Here is an 8,122-nt window from a genome sequence, read left to right as displayed (position 1 = left end):
ATTTGGCATAGGAGAAAATAGGACTTAATGTGAAATTCAGCTTATTGCCTTTCCATCTAGGCCATGAGGAAGAGGGAACTGGAGGTTCAAATGGGGACAGCTTCACAAGGCAACTAAAAAAATAAAATAAAAAACCCTTAAAACCAAACCACAACCATGCTCACACTAACCTGGCCCTGTGGAGCCCTAATTCCAGTAACACCCTTGGATCGCGTCCATTCTTCCCAAGGCTCTCTCCCAAGACTGAATGAGCTGAGGAGTGCCTTTTTGCTCAAAAGAGACACTGAAGAACAGATTCAGCAATATGGCAAAGCTCTTGGTTCTTGTGGTCAGAGGAGCCCCGTGAACAGCTATAAAGGGCAGATTAATTCTTCCTGATTCACAGGTTTTAGCTTGATAGTTTACCCATGATACCTAGTTACCAAAATTTGCCTTTCCTCAACAGAGCCTCTGAAAAAGTTAGTTCTGTATTTAAAAATAACAGGTGCATTTATGTTACACCTGTATAGTCATGATTCTATACTTCATGTTTTCCATAACACTAATACATTATATAGTCAGGCAATTCATGTAAAGGATGTAAACAGAGAAATTTAATCTCAAAAGCATCTTATATACCAGGGACAATAGTCTAGGTATGAAACAAGCCATCTGAAATAAATATTTCCATCATCTTTTAAGATGAAAAATAATTGTTGACAAATACACATTTTTGGACAAGTTCATCTAAGACAAAGTGTTGAATATTTTAAGTGGCAATGAAAAGTGAGAAAATAAGGGAAAACATATCTGATATCAATCCTTTATTCTAATCGACAAAAATAATTTTGTCAGTCATTAATCTATTATATTTCTGCTATATTTTTTTAGATATTGTAAAAACAAGCAGTAAGTATCAAAAACATTATCCAACGTTAATCTGTTAAATGATAAAAATTGCATCAGGTCAGTGGAAAAAAGAAATGAGGGACTACAAATGCTTTAATGTCATTAAGCCATCTACTAACATCCTCTTCTATTGTTTTATTTTAATTATAACAATAACTTAGCTTCTTCACAGAAGGGAGGTAATTGAAAAAATGATTTGTTCTCAAACTGTACTTCAGTTTCCTAAAACAATTAAAAAACTCTAATTTTTATTATCTTTTATTTAAATACTGATTAAAATTTAAAATGCAAAAACGCATTCATGTAAAATTGTGGGGAGTTTTCAAAGCTCTCATGTGTATACAGATTATAGAAAAAAAAATAGATTATTTAGAGACTAGATAGATTGCGCCCTCTTCTGGTAAATCAATATATTTCAAACATAAAGTGTTGAGTATGTGATATTTTATTTAGTTTTAATCTTTTATAGAAATAAAATTTACTATAAAGTATCTAAAATAGATTAAAATTAATTAAAAGTGTTCCCAAGCTGAGATCTTGGATGATAATTTTAAAATAGGCTCTCTGAGGGCTAAAGTTGTTTGTTTGTTTTGCCTTTGTTAAGCAGTGGATATTTTTTTTACTCTAAAACTACTTCAAGTATTCCCTCCATGTCTTATATTTAATTATGATTCAGATTGAAATGTGAGATGTTTATTAAGCATCATATTGAGGTGGAGAAAGGAACCCACTGAAACAGAAATATGCTTTTCAGCTTCTTTATAAAGAGGTCCAAAAGACACTACGAAGATTCACTTTCCTCTGAGATTTTGTTTGATTTTGCCTCTAGCTCAGCTGGGCAGGTGAGGGAGTGGGGATCACATGACAGAACATGTTATAATCTAAGGAAAGCGAACCAAGCACTTCAGTACAAATGCTGAAAATAAAATTTTATGCTTTTTCTTACTCTGCCTATTCTACTTGGTCATTATGAAGAGTCATTGATTTATGAATGGCCTGTGTCTAAAGTCAATTTATAAATCACTAATTTGGAATTTGTAAGTTTTTTTTTCTCCAGAAAATCAAGGCTGTCAATGGAATTTAGTCTCTTTACTACTTATTAAAGTCTAAAAAGATGTAATGTAGGAGAAAGGATAAACTGTTATTTTACCACCTAGTATAAAGAGAGAAGAGTCATTCAGGAATACCTTGGGAGGCTTCTTTGAAGGAGAAAAAGCTATAGTCCTGAGGATTTAGTTTGCGAAGAAGCACCAGATTGAAAGTGTGCCGTGTGCTGAGAAATAAGGGAACAGAGTATAGGAAGCCCAGGCAGTGTGGCAGAAGATCAGAACCTCGGGGAAATGTGATCGAAGCGACCGTCCCAGAGTCAGCGGAATGAAAATTGCCGAGAAAGTGACGTCTTGTAAACTCTTCGTCCTCCGCAGCTTTGCTCAAGTAGTGCGAAGGCTGGCGCCCTCTAGAGGACCAGTCTTAAAATTTGTTTGAGTTTGGGGGATTATTTAGTTTCGCGGTTTGGGGAGGTGCTGCTGCTGCTCCGCTGTGGCCAGTGGCCAGAGATACTAGACAACCATGAATGTCTCCATTCAAAGTGGGATCGTAAAGCGCTTTTCTAAACAAAATGTCTGTGCTTCAAAGTGCTACGTTACGGACTTCTTCAATCAGCCATATTTACTGTATTTACATGTTAATTAGTATTTTGAACCTGGACTGACAAACTTACCATTATTTCTGGCCTTGTTTCTTCAGAAAAAAGTGAGAGAGAAGGAGAAGCAAGAGGAGGCGGAGGAAGAGGAGGGGGAGGGGGAAGAGAGTACAGGAATATGAATTTCATATATATGTGTGCTTGTGTGTGTGTGTGTGTGCGTGTGTGCATGTATGTGTGCTTGTATGTGTGTATGTATGTGCGTATGTGTGTGCATGTGTGTATGTGTGTATGTATGTGTGTGTGCTTGTGTGTATGCGCGCGTGTGTATGTGTGCTTGTGTGTATGCGTGTGTGCATGTATGTGTGCTTGTATGTGTGTATGTGTGCTTGTATGTATATGTGTATGTGTGTGCGCATGTGTGTATGTGTGTATGTATGTGTGCTTGTGTGTATGTGTGTGTATGTATGTGTGCTTGTGTGTATGTGTGCTTGTGTGTGTGCGTGTGCGTGTATGTATGTGTGCTTGTGTATATGCGTGTGTGTATGTATGTGTGCTTGTGCGTATGTGTGTGCGTATGTGTGTGTGCATGTGTGTGTATGTGTGTATGTATGTGTGTGTGCTTGTGTGTATGCGTGTTTGTGTGTATGTGTGAGTGTGTGAATGTATGTGTGCTTGTGTGTGCGTGTGTGTGTATGTGTGAGTGTGTGTATGCATGTGTGCTTGTGTGTATGTGTGCGTATGTGTATGTATGTGTGCTTGTGTGTATGTGTGAGTGTGTGTATGTATGTGTGCTTGTGTGTATGTGTGTGCGTGTGAGTATGTGTGCATATGTGTGCGTGTGTGTATGTGTGTGTGCATGTGTATGTGTGCGTATGTGTATGTATGTGTGCTTGTGTGTATGTGTGAGTGTGTGTATGTATGTATGCATGCTTGTATGTGTGTCTGCTTGTATGTATGTGTGTATGTGTGCATATGTGTGCGTGTGTGTATGTATGTGTGCTTGTGTGTATGTGTGTGTGCGTGTGTATGTGTGCTTGTATGTATGTGTGTATGTATGTATGTGCGTATGTGTGAGTGTGTGTATGTATGTGTGCTTGTGTGTGTGCGTGTGTGTATGTGTGTGTGTGTATGTCTATGCATGTGTGTGTGTGTGTGCGCGCTTGTGTGTATGTGTGGGTGTGTGTGTGTATGTGTGCGTGTGTGCATGTGTGTGTATGTGTGTGTGTGTGTGTGTGCATATGTGCATGTGTGTGCGCGTGCGTGCGTGTGTGCTTGTATGTGTGTGTGTGTGTGCGTGTGTGCTCTCAGGGCTCAGTCATGTCTGACTCTTTGCGATCCCATGGATTGAAGCCTGCCAGGTTCCTCTGTCCATGGGATTTTCTAGGCAAGAACACTGGAGTGGGTTGCCATTTCCCGATCCAGAGGATCTTCCCAACCCAGGAAATCAAACCTGTGTCTCCTGCATCTCCTGCACTGCACCACCTGGGAAGCCCGTATGTATGTGTATAGACACATATGTTTTTAACCATTATTTGCAAATATCAAATATAAAACTGTGACAAAGAAAACACTCAATTGACTATGCAAGCATAAAATTGGGCTTCCCTTGTGGTTCAGCTGGTTAAGAATCTGCCAGCAAGCAGGAGACCTGGGTTCAATCCCTGGGTTAGGAAGACTCCTTGAAGAAGGGAAATGCTACCCACTCCAATATTGTGGCCTGCAGAATTCCATGGACTATACAGTCCATGGGGTAGCAAAGATTTGGACACGACTGAGTGGCTTTCACTTTTCACTTTCAAGCATAAAATTAGTTCACAAATGAACCATTCACAGTGTGCCTACTCTGTCAATACATTTTTCTTCTGATGAAGAAAACTGTCAAAATTAAATAAGTAGCCTACAAAGAAACAGTTTTAAAGTTGGCAAAAATGTATAACACTTTTAAGATTTTAAGTAAAACTTTGATAATTGTAAATGCAGTAACTAGAATATTAAAAGGAAATTCATAAAAAACATGAAGTTCTAGTTGACAATTACAGAATAGCAGCGATGATAACACTGTCAAGAGTCATGCACTAGTAAAGAAATTTAACCATAACGATTTTTTGAAATATTTATTTTCTTTATTTGTTTGGTGGTCCACTGCCAATGCAGGGGGCCTGGGTTCAATCCCTGGTCAGGGAACTAGATCCCATGTGCCACAACTGAAGCTCCCAGGTATGACAACTACTGGAGAAAATTCACTATTACAATTGTACGAGAGGTTATTAGTATTAGGTCGGAGAGAAACACCAGTGATATAGTTTCTTTTATAGTGTTTCATTAAATATTTGATATTATTGCCAATTTTGAATTCCATAAAAATTAAACATCAAAATTAAACATTAAATGGCATTAAAAAGGTTTTTATACATTTGAAAAGTTGTTTCTTCTACATCCGTAATGATGTGCACTAGATTTTATTAAAGTGAATAGAATTATCACTGGTTTATCAACAAATTAAAGTTACCTTAAAAATTTCCTTGCTGACCTACAGCTTTCATAGTTTTGGTTTTTGAGATAGTTAGATTACACATACGTATATGAATAAAATATGTAGTATGTATATATATGACAAGTTACACATTTATATAACTTGTACTTATTTGCAAGCTATTAAACAGATATGCTGTTTGGACTTAGAAATCCATATGAACTTAAAACTGGGGATTGGCATAATCATTAATTTGAAATAAACTTTTGAAGAAAGAATTCATTGAAAATAAACTATGATCTTGAGAGCAAAGTTGAATTATCAAACATTTGAATCAAGTGAAGGCATTCATACACACATATATTTTGGAAAAAAGTTAAATAATTATTATGTTTTTTTCAATTGAACAGAGGCTGAAGCGTCTTTCACTGAATAGTGTAGTTATAGCAAAAGTAATGAAACTGACTAAATATTTATCATAAAGGTGATTTCAGACTCCTTTCTTTATGTGAATGAAATCTTCAATTATCAGAGGTGTGGGAAATGCAGACTTCATGAAATTTCCATTAATGAAGTTAATAAATTTTTTTAAATGCCATAGTATTGTCATACTAAATATGTTATATTGATCATAGCACTGCTGCTGCTGCTGCTAAGTCACTTCAGTCATGTCTGACTGCGACCCCATAGACGGCAGCCCACCAGGCTCCCTAGTCCCTGGGATTCTCCAGGCAAGAACACTGGAGTGGGTTGCCATTTCCTTCTCCAATGCATGAAAGTGAAAAGTGAAAGTGAAGTCGCTCAGTTGTGTCCAAGTCTTCGTGACCCCATGGACTGCAGCCTACCAGGCTCCTCAGTCCATGGGATTTTCCAGGCAAGGGTACTGGAGTGGGGTGCCATTGCCTTCTCCGATCATAGCACAGTGGTATATAATCTATTTTGTTAAAATTTCATATTTGAAACATGAATTTATTTTTATCTTAGCTATTGATTTTTAATCACCTATATAGACTGAAGAGGATTGAGATATCACTTTGATATAGAATATTTTATTATTTTTGCTTTGTTCCAATCTGTTTTCTATCAAATATTGAAGGTAGAGTCTTCAGGTTAATTTTAAGAACTAGAGACTTAATGGTTGCATTGACATATGGTGTGATTTTAGAGAGGAAAAAATATTTTCTATTATACTTATCAAATCTTGTTTATATGACAAACACTTCTTTTGAAATGACAGACATTTCTAACTTAACATCAAGAATTAGTTTGATGCTACATTTAAAAATAAAGTTCAGCTTATTTACAAGAATATTAATCATGCTTCCTTATTTCTCTGACTCAAGAGTCAGTAATTTTTCTTGGCACAATATCCTTACTTGAATTAAGGTTATTTCCATCTTTCTGTTATTACATACAAATTATTCACTGATTTGTTATTATTTGCCTCAACACTTTCTTATTGCTTCTTATTGTTTTTATTCTTTTCATTCCAACAGTTTTATCATATGTTCAACAATTATCATATTGCTTCATTTAGTCTCCCAGGGTATCCAATTCAGAGTGTTTACAGATAGAAATGCATAGTTGAATTATAATTTATTTTTCTTTATTTATCATTGTTTTTGTAAGGAGAATATCACATTTATTTATTAATCATTAAATTTTCAAGTTGCTCTCAAATGGTATGGGGTACTCACCAGTAATGAAAAGAAACAAGCTATCAATTCACACAAAAACATGGTAAAAAAAGACAAACTAGTCTTCACTAGAGGCTTCTCTCACAGATCATTTGGTAAAGAATCCTCTTGCAATGAAGGAGACCTGGATTCGATTCCTGGGTCAGGAAGATCCCCTGGAGAAGGAAATGGCAACCCACTCCAGTGTTCTTGCCTGGAGAAGCCCATGGACAGAGGAGCCTGGCAGGCTACGGTCCGCGGGGTCACAAGAGTTGGACACGACTTAGCGACTAAACCACCACCACCTCCAGTCCTCACTTAAGTTCAACTTAAAATCTTCCCTCATTTTATGCAGTAGTTGCATTCCTAGAAAATTCAGTGTATACTAAAATGACATAAGAATAGTCTGTGTTTTATCTAAAAGGAAAGTTTTAGTTCACATAATTTTAAATAGATTTTTCATCTATGTGAAAATCTAGCAAGACATTTGAAAGATACACATAGCCTGCAAATAATTCTTTTAAGTGGAAGATTGTCCTGCAAATTGGGCTAGTGAATTGCTAGACTATATAAAATTTCTTTTCCACTTTTTAAAGTAATTTTATCCCCATTTTATGTAAATTGTAAATACCTGTATTTGATATGATTATGACACAGCAACTTACATAAAGTTTTAGTTATTAACTTCAAAACTAAAAAAAAAAAAAAAACAACCTTGCAACATTGTAAAACAAATATACCCCAGTTTTTAAAAAAGTTCAAAGAAAAACTAAAAAAGTGATAATATTAGCAAAAATATTTAACATTAAATTCTCCATATATTGATTTGGTTTTATAGAAAGAAATCTATAAAACCTAATTAAATGAGTTTTCTTTTCACACTGAGCTTTGAAACATATCTTACATAACCAGGGAATCTGAACTTGTACATAATTAGAGATGAGTACACTGGGTTTTACTTACTCATTATAAAGATGCCAGTGGTATTTATAAGATTAAAATTATACTTAAAGTATATACCACAGTGCCTGACTTACAGAAAGACTCAATCAATAGTAGCTAGTTATTATAGGATAGTTCATTTGAGGGGACTAATTTTTAAATTCTGAATGTATGTGTCATTATTCGCTGGGATATAGTGAAGTATTTTTTTCTTGTTCAAAACTAGAATAGTTTGAGCATAAAAATAAAGTAGATCTGGATATAAATAGCATATAAAATAAGTATCCATGGGTCCACACTGATATTAAAGCTTGGATAAATAAATCAGTGGGGGAGAATAGACAATCTCCCTTGCAGAATAATTATAGATCGTTTCAGTGATAATCTATCCTCCCTACTCCTAAGTCTGAATTTGTGCATAATAACTGTCTTCCAAAGCATACAGTACAGAATGAAGTATAAAGAGATTAACTTTACAGTAGAGAAACCTGACAAATA

The sequence above is a fragment of the Dama dama genome, chromosome 21, assembly GCF_033118175.1.
Source record: "Dama dama isolate Ldn47 chromosome 21, ASM3311817v1, whole genome shotgun sequence".
Lineage (NCBI taxonomy): Eukaryota > Metazoa > Chordata > Mammalia > Artiodactyla > Cervidae > Dama > Dama dama.
The sequence above is the reverse complement of the archived record's forward strand: the minus strand, read 5'-3'. Positions refer to the sequence as shown.